We start from the raw sequence: 12,534 nt of genomic DNA on the forward strand, positions 1-12,534 counted from the left end.
GTAGGATTATCTGAAGGAAAACTTTGCGAAATCCTTGAATCTTTGTAACGAAGCTTGAAAAAAAAACAATAGAAAAAAGATGAAATCCTGGAATTTCTATAATTTCTGGAATTTATTAAAGGATTCTTGAACAAATTGTGAAAGGGAACTTGAACAAATAGCTTAAGGAATCTTTGGACGATTTCCTGCAGCTATTATTGAGAGAAATTTCTGAAAAAAAATCCTGCAGATATAGCTAAAGAAATGCTTGAACAAAAGCTTGACCAAGAAAAACAACAAAAGAGCAGTTGATGAATTTTATTCAAAAAAAATCTTGGAGAAGTACCTAGAGGATTCCTCTGGGAAATTGCTTAAGGAATCATGTAGGGTAGCCGCAAAAGAATCGTTTTTTGGAAATTTTTAAGAAACTTTATGAAATTCTTGAGAACATCACTGAAGAAATTCCTTGAGAAACGCTTGAAGGAGCCCTCGAAGCAATCGCTTAAGCAACTTTTAAAGGAAATTTTAGAAGATTTTGTAGAGAAGTCCTTAGAGTTAATCCTAGATAAATCGTAAAAGATATCCAAGAAAGAATTCTTGATGTTCCTCACTTGGAACAAATGCTTGATTAAATCGTTAGAAAAATATCTTTAAAGTTTTGTGAAGCGATATATCTTTGAAGTTTTGTGAAACAAAATTGGTGTTAAAGAAATCTTTGAAATTATCAAAAGAAAAAATCCTGATGGAAGCCTTGGAAGAATATCTAAAGAATTCATGAAAGGAATTCCTACAGAATTTATTGGAGGAATTTGCGTTTGAATCTCTGAAAAAATCTTGCAGGAGTAATTATTGAACAACATGAAGAAATCCTTGCATGTGTAACTTAGCAAGAGCCGTGTTACTCCCGGCAAGGATGAAACCCCCCGTCTTTAAGCCTCAGGGTCGGCAAGACGCTCGTGACACTCCGCGAAAGAAAACTCTATTCTTCGTCTGGGGTACACTTTATTTTCACTTCCTGACGTCCTACTTTCCTGCCGTCTCACTGCCTTCCTTCTAATTTCCTGGCGTCCGTCCTCAACACCGGACGACGCCTCCCACGTTCTTAAGGACTAGTCCTACCTTATATGCTCTACTTTTCTTCACTGCTTCTGGGGCCCAGTGCACTGCACGCCTACGCTGCCGCTCCTTTCACCTATCCACTAGCTCCTTCTCGCCTTCCTGGGCCAGGGGCGGGAAATTCTTCTTCTTCCCTCTCTCTCTCTCGTTGGCTGCAGCCTCTCGCGGAACTTCCTCCTGTCCCGTGCGCCCCTCGAGTGTGTTGACGGACTCGAGGCTTCAGTGATCCGTAGAGTCACTGGGAAAGCCTGGGTTCGTCGGCGCGTTTGGTGGTTGTATCGGGTTACAGAGATGCGGACACACTACAAATTGGCTAGTAGGGTCTACGCAGTGGTAGCGACTTGCACTGTACGGGTCACTAACTTGGTTTTGAAATAAAAACCGCGAGGTCCTGAATGTCCGGATTACTCCAACTTCTCCACTTTCCTTTTCTCCTTCTTTCCAGTTATCCGTACTTTCAACTTTTTCTATTAACTTCTCCAACTAAACTTTCTTCCAACTTTACTTTTCTTCAAAAAACTTTCCTTCTATCAACTTTTCAAACGACTGTTGTCTCTGAAGATCACCAGGCTAATCATCCTCCGTTTTGAAGATCGTTGACCCCGAACCATTGGCCATTGACCCGTCGTAAGTGCCGAAGTTCTTCCTCATCATGGCCACCCATTTCGCCACTCCCATGGCCGCCCATTCGTGCAGTCCTGTGCAGCCTGGTGGTGGCTAGCAGAACTACCGTCGTCCTTGTATAGGGCAGTGCAGTGATGGCTGCGTTCGTGGGATTTTTAGGACGTTACACTTAACCTAACTACAAACGTTTTCTTTTTTTATACAAAATACGACTTATACTACACGCGACAAATCTCATCAATACTGGACAATAATTTGTGAAATACCGTGATTTCGGGTGAAATTAATCAGTGGGGTAAAATTGATCGACGAAAGGTCCATTTTTATTTGTTAAAAATAACGCTTCAAACTTAAAACAATTTGTGGAAAATGACCATCACCTTGCTCAAGGGTTATTGAATGATGAGTTGACATGTTTACAGCCAAATAGTTACATATTTCGGTATTAAATTCAATATTTTCCGGAACTGCGTGTTAGGCGATCTTCATAGACACTTCCAAACTTTTGTTACCGTAGTTGTATCGCACATGTAATGAATATTCGAATGAATGTTCATAGCTGCCAAATATTCGCTAAACCCGTTTTCGTCATCAAAAGTTCTATAAATATTGTAATTTATGCATAAAATTTCACTTTTTCGGAAGTACAATATTGATACACATAATTAGTGAGAAAATTGCATACTTTTAGGCGTTTTCTTTCGATTTATTAAACTTTAAACTTAAATAATTAAAAATATAGTAAACTTGTAATAGTTTTGCATAGGTTTTCACATTCTAGGGTGGTTATTAATCTGAATGGAAAAATAATTTTCAGCACTTACAAAGGCATTTCACTGACTGATCAATTTCACCCCGAAAATAAAATTTTTGATTTTTTCTTTAAAATGATATTTATTATATTAAAATGATTTGCAGTAAAAGTTTCAACCTCGTTGACTGATGAAACCCATGGTCGTACTTGTTTTAAAGCATTGAATTTAACCATATCAACAAACATTCAAAAATAAGACGCAAAAAACTGCGAAAAGTGAATTTTACGCGAAATCACGGTACATGGGGAAATCATGTATGAAATTTCTAATGGAATTCGTGGAGAATTGCTTGCTGAAATCATTTTTTCAAAATTCTAAAAGGATACTAGAATAAGTTCTGAATGAATCTTGGAGAAATCGCAAGAGGATTTATTTGATGAACTTCTAAAAAAAGTATTGAAAATATTCCTTGTAGGAAGTTTGGGAGGAATTTCTAAAGGCATTTTTAAAGGAATTTCTTTGGAATTAAAAAAAAACTTGGTAGAACTCCTAAAGAGATCCCTGGAAAATCCCTAAAGTAATCCTTGGTAGAATCCTAGGAGAAATTATTAAATAAGTTAAACAAGAAATGCTTATCCGATCGATGAAACATTTGCAGAAGTTACTAACACGATCCCTAAAAAACCAGAAACATTCTTATTGATAATTTTCAAAAGATTTTTGGAAGAAATACTTAACCTTCGTGCGATCGCGCTGTAGTATTTTGTACGATACGTGAAAAAATCTCGCTTTTTGTACTCAGCATTGGCGTGGCGCTGGTGCAATGTGAATCACCCAAAAACATACAGCGAAAAAAACTAACGAAATTCATCAAAATACCTTATGAATTTTTGGCATAGCTCAACTATATGGATACCATAAGAATATCTTATGAAAACTAGTTATCATAAGTTATCCTTATGGCATGGCATAAGAAAATCTTATGAAAATGAGTTTTCAGAAAATTTTCCTCATGGCCAGTCTTGTTAGAGATCACAGTCATTGACACCTTTTCGTCGATATTCGGCTGCCTTTGTCTCCGACATTCGCAACACGAGCAATCAAACTACCGTACGAAATAAAAATGTCAAACGAATGCACTTGACCACGATTGCGGCTTCGGGAGACGGTTCGGCTTTTGTTATTCCTGTCTTCTTCCACAATGAGAGCTGTGTTGGCTATATGTGTGTCGTATTCAACTCAACAAGCAAGAATAAACTAATATTTACATTCATAATCAGAATTGGCTGAAATCCATGCGAAAAGCTAGAATTAGACAAATGTCATCGTGTTAGACGACATTGATTTGACCCTTGTTTATGTTTATAGATCTTCGTTCTACCGCTCGTGTTGTGTGTAAGAAGTAACGGTAGCGCATGAATGTAACAAAGCAAGCTGACACCCGACTGCGGCACCGAAATGAAGGTAGTGAAAAGTGTCGAATGTTTACAAGACTGCTCATGGCATGAATTATGGCAAAAATCTTATGAATTTCCTAAGGTTTTTTAGTTGCGTGTAGGTGCAGCGATATATTGGGCCCATATAGCCGAGGCGGTAAACGCACGGGTATTCAGCATGACCATGCTGAGGGTGACGGGTTCGATTCCCGGTCGGTCCAGGATCTTTTCGTAAAGGAAATTTCCTTGACTTCCTTGGGCATAGAGTATCTTCGTGCCTGCCACACGATATACACATGCAAAATGGTCATTGGCAGAGGAAGCTCTCAATTAATAACTGTGGAAGTGCTCATAGAACACTAAGCTGAGAAGCAGGCTTTGTCCCAGTGAGGACGTTACGCCAAGAAGAGGAGAGGAGAGGAGGTGCAGCGATATAGGAAACTAGTCTGCTTTTCTCCATTGCTACGGCGTTCTTATAGGAGTGACGTCATGTTTACAAATTTTAAACATGACGTCACTCGCATAAGACCGCCGTAGGAATGAAAGAGCCAACTAGTTTCCTATCGCAGCACCTATGGGTAAATTCACATCGGTGCTGGCGGTGGTGGCCATTAGCACAGAGAACAGACGTCTATCTTCGCTTTCTGCCTTGTGTAAAACTTTGTAACGGTCATATCAGAGTATGTGGTTATGCTCCCGTTGCGCGGCGCTAGCGTCCCATCACTTACATTGTTGTGTTGTCAAATTTGTTTCCAGTGCTCGCCGTTTTTGGCCGTTTGGCGCTCATGTCGCTTTGTGGGCTAGTGTATTTTAATGATGAACACTGCCATCGTGGGGTCAAATCGACTTTATAAGTGGGGCAGTCTCCGTTGGTGACGTTGAGGTACACTTAACCGTTATGTGTCCAACAATTTTTTTGCTTTTTTTTACACCGTGCTTTTCAAATGGGCGCTGGGTACCCGGGTACCCTGTCGGCCACATAAGGGTTAAATCCTTTACACACGATTTCGACGTATTTTTGTTCGAGCTTAAATGTCTGTTCTCTGTGCCATTAGGTAGTACCTAATGTTGCGGTAATGGCATTTGAGCACTTTTTCGACTGAAATTTTACTAAAAGATATTTTTAATAGATGATGGTGCTTAAATTATGAGATTGCACCATTTGTTTACTTAAGATTTGCCCAAAACCCTATTTTAAAAAAATATTTTCCTTAATGTGTTTGCTGCTGTGTCCATTGTTGCGGTAGTGTGCCTAATGCTGCGGTATTCCATATGATTTCAATGGGATACTGCAACAATAGGAACAAATACCGCAATATTAGGAACACAATGTTCTTTCAGATAAAAACGAATAAAATGCTCATAACAACATCAAAGTGGCAATATTTCGTTATTTTCCTGTAGATTAAGGATGGATTTTATCATTTTCAATTCAATCCATGTCAAAAGTTTGCTTGGGGCGATACAATTGTGGTTTAAACATGTACCCAGTGCTTAACTCCTCCATGATCGGATCAATTACCCTAGCATTTTCTGATGTATTCCCGATGGATATCCTCTATGAAATCTCAGGCGTGCATTAATCACTTAAGACATGTTTATAGGCATTCTTTAAGAATTCCCGAAGAAAGTTGCAAAATTGTCTTATGAGGAATTACAGAAGGTTGAAATTTCTGAAGAAAATATTTGATGTTTTTTGATGTGTGAGATTAAATGTATAGACTGTACCCAAAAAAACACGCTGCTATGGCTTGCATAAATACGGTGTAAAGCAAGCATTACTGTGTATGTACAATTGAAGTTGAAATAAAGTGGGAGTGGAGCCCCAGTATAGTCGCATTATAGTTAACTTCAATTTGGCGTTTCAGTATTTCAGCGTTATATCTAGTTTCCACTAGCTTACCGCTCTATCGTAGCAGTGTAACCGTCGGTGCCAAAACAGGCTTGTAGCTCCACCACAAGTTAACAAATTTTCAAGAATTCCAATTCCCATCCCAAACTCCCGGTTTCCAATTAATACGTTCCAATATACGTTTTCCCACTAACATTATGATGGATCATTGGCTGCTCTCAATGGCTTGGTGAGAGTAAGAGCGATGTTCCACTTTCACTGCACCTCTTCTTTGACGGGCAGGCCCACAGCGAAACAGTGTGAAGAGACTACCCGAATAAAAAATACAGTAGAAAAACTGAATGTTGTATTGTAACAGTACTATTTAGAACCATATTGTTACAATAAACACCACTGTAAAAATAAAAAATACAAAAACAATAAGATGTAATGTTAGACACCATACAGTGAATTGTAAATGAGTTTTTTACAATATACTATACGGGTTGTTAAGTATCGTAACAATATAAAAAAATATTTTTCTCCATATATATTTTTTTACAAAACCATACATTTTATTGTAAATGAATTGTTCGAAATACTGATACGTGGGCTTTAATATACCGTACATTGTATGGTACACGTATGGTTTCAAACAATAAAATGTACCGTAAATATATTGTTTTCAATTGTAATTTCACTACTGGTTATAAATTTAATCATGATTTTGGAATGGTTCTCTTTTGTTATGTTGTATTGTTTGACATTAGATAAACCATATAATGTTATATTATCTCGTCATGTTCCTTCGATAATGGCAGTTCCAGCCAAACTAACCTAAACTCGTCTAAGTCTGAGTAGCCTCTGATTGCATTAACAGTTGAAGCTTAAGCTCCCATGTCCCACCAGCCAGATAACCGGGTTTTGCAAACTAAGCATTATTTGAGGCAACACTTTGAGCGGCATGATGGAACTATGTCTAGCGCGCTAAGTGTTATTAGACCACTAATGTAGTTGCATGAAGTGGGTGACGAGGTACATAAGTATCATTACAGCGTGCTTAACCATTATTGGAATATTGAGGCTCCAATTTGACTGAACTATGAAATGTGTACATAACAACTCATGAGAAAACTGTCAAGTTCGATTCAACTATATTGTTAGGTTAAAAAGCGAAGACGAACTTATTTCAGAAGTCGTTTCAGTGTCCAGTCCAGTCCTTATGTTAAAAATGTCAAAGATAAATCGCATTTAATTCCGTTGTTGTACAAGGCAATTTCACATGCGAGAAGAAGAGAAAGAATAGTGTTGAACTCATCCACTGATTTACGGTAATCTGGCCTGCGTCTTTCCGGGTTGACTTACATTCGTATTCCTCTCATCGCACTCTACATACCTAGCCCACCATATCTCTTCACGCAGAAAAATAAATTGTAAACACAATTAAATTCTAGTTCAAATCAACCGATTTTTCAGTTTACTATAGCGACAAACTGATTTCTAGTTTAAACTGAACTGTTCCATTTGTTTGATAATACAAATATTTTCATTTGTCGAAATTTTTGACAGTTTGTTAAAACAAACAGAGATATGGTTTTTTAAACATGAAATAATTGATTGATTCAAACAACTGCACTTTTGCCACTAACAAACCCGGGATGCTATTGTTTTGGTGACGGCAGCAACTGCGGCAGCTCGGAAATCTATTTTTAGATCGTCGGTAAGCGGATGGCGAGGAGAACGACTAGAAAAAGACAAAAAAGGCGAAACCGATCAACTTTTTGTGGATGCTGTCGTGAGTACCTGCGCGTTATCCATCACGGCCAAAGCTGCACTTGGAAGTTGGCGTGATGGATTTGCTGCACCTTCTTCGCTGTGGCGATGTTGGGGTAAGCATTTTATAGATGTGTGAGTGCTTTCGGACCATGTTTATGGTTTTTATTTTGTTGAAACAAATGAAATTTTTGACATTATATGAAATGATGGTAATCGGTTGTTTTTATCAATAAACTCTGAATGAAAACAATTAAATATAACTTTGGAATAAGTAAATTCTCAGTTTGAAAATCAACCATGCGTTTTATTGTTTTAAACAAGCGCCATTTTTCTGCGTGTTGGATATGCAGTCCTTAGGTACACCTGGTTTACCACTTTATTTAAACATTTTATTGACTTTAAATAGATGTTTCAACTTATTCACTTTTTTCTCTTTCATTTCCTTTGCAACAAAAATATCACGGACATCAACAAAACAAAGCACGGAAAAAGATTGTTTCGGAATAGAGAATGGTTCAAACGTAAGAAAAACAGTATAATATATTGTTACATAAAGATCGGATGTAAATGTATAATAGCTACCAATGTGCAAAGCTTTTAGCGAACCATTCCATTACAATACACTATATTGTAGCTGGTACACTATATGGTACAGGAATGGTTTTCACCAAATACCCTATGGTTAGTTTTTATCCGGGTAGGTAAAGTATCACTTGGTCCTTTTATTTGACATGTAGATGGAACCTGTGAAAATCGGGTATATGACCAACATATGAGCAAAGATGATTAGCAAGCAACAAAATTGCTTGTATGATTTAGCTCCATTTCACCAATGGCCACTTGTTATAAGAAGGCGAAATGCAAATTTCGAGTCTTTTCCAGTCGTGATCTTAGAATAGATCGGAAGTGCGCGCGTGCATAGATTTTCTAATTTAAAAGGTTTTTGATTTCTATAGTATGGTGAATTTGTTTAATCTAAGGTTGTTATTTTTCTTATTAGGTTTATAAAAACAATTGTTAGGTTAAAAAACGATTGTGACGAATGGTGTTAACAAGTTATCTTATTACGAAAATTAGTATGGTTAGTCGTTAGTAATATCAAAAGTGAACTTAATGCTAATGAACTATTTTCTATAGTTATCAGTCTTAAAACAAAAGGACGACCGACAAATAAGCTAAAACACGAGAAACAAGAAGAAAAAGGTAATTGTGTAGTACGTTTTGTGATATTGTGGCAGATTGTAAGAGGCTTTAATAAGTGATGTCATGGAGTACTAATGTGCGTGGTTAGGCCAATCAGGCCTTTTTCTTCCGATTTGTATTCTACTCTCCAGCAGTGTTACCCAAGCCTGGATGAGCGCGCCAATCAGCGATTGGAAATTGGAAATGCGCAGATCACACTGCCACCGACAAACCCCCCCCCCCCCCCCCCTTTTGTGGAATTAAAGTTGCAACAAATCAGTCGCAACGGCCATTGCGATTCCTCGACCGACGGACCGACGCCATTGGACCGCGTCTGTCTGCGACAAGTTACCACAAACTACCTCCGATAATCTTCCGGCCGGAAGTGAAGAACTCTAGAGTCCAAATCACCGTTGCTATGGCCTCCGATAACCGATTACCGCTAAACTGCAGCCAGCGGAACCACCAACATCTTTCAAATCCGGATATAACGAATTAGCATGCAAGTACCCTAGAAGATATGTGACGTCAGTAGTAATAAATCATGATCATTGTAAATCACCTCAGTGTTAGCCACTCAATAGAAAAGCGCAGCCCTGATTTAGCTATTTCACCATCTCTTTGTTTTCCGCGTCGATCCGGACTCAAATTGGAGTCACTAGTCCTCGCTATTCTCATGATCCTTAGAAATGGAACCTTATATAACTCTTGAGCCTATGTAAATGTTTTTCTGGTCATGGCCTGTTCGTTCTAGATGGTCTCCTATTGTGTGGCAAATATTCAGTGTTTTGTGAAGCGACTGCCTTAAAATTAGTGTGTGTATGAAAGTTCAAGCCATCTTTGTTAAAGCGACCCTGAAGATCCTTTCCCCAAAGCTAGCAGGCTACAGCAGTTCGACTGCTAAAGTGAACTAAATCAGCAACTACATTGCATTGCTTCCTACAATCTGACAGCCATTGCGTAGCATTTAAAATTCACGATTTTGTGGGTCTTCAAGTAAAACAATACTTGCCTGAATTACCGAAAACCGGGGTCAAATTGATCTCCGGGACGAAATTGATCAGACGTATTCCGTTAGATAAAGCATAGTTTAAATAGTTTCTTTTTTATCTGTATTAAAGAAATTTAAGCCCTAGAATAGTTCATCTCGGGCCCACGCGTTTCTCCCCTTCCGAAGGAAAAACTCACATTTTGCGAGTTTGTCGGGATAAACAGTTTCTTTAAAAATTTCTGTTAGTATCTGATCCCAACCGCACGACTCTGGAAAGGAAACTATTCAAAATGTGCGTTATCTGGAAAATCTCATCACTTGTCCGGAGCTCAATTTGTCCTCGGTTTACTATACCTCTTTTTGAATAGGAAAGAGAAAATGATAAAAGAAGAAATAGAAAAGGCTGTGGCAGTAGAAGTGAGTAATTTTTAGCTTATTTTTGTTTCCAATTTCGATAGTCAGATTATTATTTGTATTATTAATTTTATTAACGACATCTTCGCTATGCAGTCTGAGAGATAAGCATTGAATAAGCCGTTTATTTGACCAAAACCAAGGTCATAACCTGCATTTAAGTAGGGCCTGTCCATAAACAACGTAGACTCTTAGAGGGGGACGGGGGGTCTGTACTCCACACAAATTTCGAAAATTTTGTATGGACAAAAGTCTACGAGAGGGGAGGTTGGTTCTAAGGTGGCCAAAAATGAGTCTACAGTATGCGGCAGGAAAAAATGCGAAAGTGTTTTTCAACTTCAAACCTCGTTTTCGTCCATTTGACGTTAACCAATCTATGTTTCAACGTTCCATGATCTCTAACAGGCTAGTGTTCTGAAAAGTTAATTAATAATTTTCCCATTTTGGTCACTAACCTTTAGAGGGCGGCGCCTGAAGCTGAAGACTATCAGAATTTTCAAACCGCAGAAAAGTACACAGGTCGCTAAATTTCGTATCTGGTAAAACAAAATATATAATTTTCTCCACAGTATCATCAAATATATGTACTTATTTCATCTAGTATGTGAAACTACATGGCTCTGGATCAGTGTGGTCTGGTTGTTCATCGAATTTAAGCTAATTTTGTTACTGTTATAGTCATTTTGTTTAATGACCATTGGGCACGCAGTTTATTGATACCCGCTTATTAGGCTTATATTATCACATGTTAAACACCAAATATGTTCATTTTTATTTTTCACTGCTAGAATATAGACATTGACTGATGCACTGTCATGAAAAAATAGTCATATATATCTCAAATTTAGTGTGTAATAGTGCCTTGAACTTTTCGCATTTTTTCCTGCCGCACCCTGTACGTAGTTTATGGACAGCGCCAGAGTACTATGACTGATTTTCATTTTATGACTTATTGTTTACTTGGGTTCTGTAACAAAATTCAATACACCCTAACTTCCATTTAGGTAATGAGTCGGGAGTCCTAAATATTTTTTTTTTACATAAATAGATTCATTACCTGAATAAAATGGATTCAGTTTTTATCACCAAAACGGAATTCAAAAGGGTGCAAAAAAGTATGAAAAGGGCGAATATCTAGAAGATTCATGCGGCATTTGAGAAGGTTGAGAAGGAGTTTCACGAGGATCTGGGGTTCAGAGGCGTTATAGGTGGCTCCAGAGAAGTTTTCTGGGGCTTCCGAGGGTCTCAAGTGCTTTACAAGAAATCCAAGAAGATTTCAGGGTGTTTTCGGAGGTATTTGAGGATGTTTCAGAGGATTTCCCGGGGGCTCCGTAGGTGTTACATAGGTGTTTTCGAGAGTTTCAGTGTCTCAGGTGCGTTACATGGGGTCCGAGGAGCGTTCAGGGGGATTTCGGAGGCTATTTAGGATGTTGCAGAGGATTTTCAGGGGGGTTGGAGGCGATTCGTGGGTGTTTTCGGGGGTTTCGGAGGGTCTCAGATGTGTTACATGGGGTCCAAATGGGTTTCGGGGGGGTTTTCAGGATATTTCAGGTGTGTTACATGGGGTCCGAGGAGGGTTCAGGGGATTTACGGAGGCATTTTAGGATGTTTCAGTATTTCCGGTGGTTCCGTAGGCGTTACATGGGTGCTTCCATGGGTTTCCAAGGGTCTCAGATGCGTTACATGGGGTTCGAGGAAGTTTCAGATAGCATTTCAGTATGCTTCAGGGTATTTTCCGGGGATTCCGTAGGTGTTATGTGGTGTTATATGGGTATTTTCAGGGGTTTTGGAATATCACAGTGGCATTTCAGGAAGTTCAAAGGAATTTTCAGGGAGATCTAGAGGCATTAAAGTAGCGTTTTCAAGGTTCCGGAACCCTTTTTGGAAGTTTAAGAGCATTTTCAGCTGGTTTCAGAGGCGTATTGGGAAATTCTGAAATGTCTCAGGGGCATTACAGGAAGTTTTGAAGGACTATTTTTTTTTTATTTTTAAACAGCTGAGGAATTACGAACACAGAAATAAGCAGTTTTCCCTTATGATCGATGGGAAATGGAAAGAGTTATACTTCATGTAAGGCTAGTTAACAAACTGGAAGTTCATGAATTTTTGCACCGGAAAAAAGTGTACCCTGGTGCAATGTTTTGGCGATTGGGCTGCGAATCAGGAATTTTATAACATTTCTAGACTCTTTAACAAATAAAAATGGTAGGCTATTGTAAGATCACAATTTTCTAGCATGAGTTGTATCTTAAACATGGTCCTAGATATGAACCGCAGGTAGGACTCGGGGCACACTGTTCTTTAAGATGCAATTCCGTAATCGCTATCATTTTGGAAATTTAGTGTCTACGAAGAATTAGTTCGGTATACCAGAGCCCTTCTTTTGAAAGTATTACTCATATGATTAATCCACCTAGAACTCAAACAACG

The sequence above is a fragment of the Aedes albopictus genome, chromosome 1 (assembly GCF_035046485.1).
Source record: "Aedes albopictus strain Foshan chromosome 1, AalbF5, whole genome shotgun sequence".
Classification (NCBI taxonomy): Eukaryota; Metazoa; Arthropoda; class Insecta; order Diptera; family Culicidae; genus Aedes; species Aedes albopictus.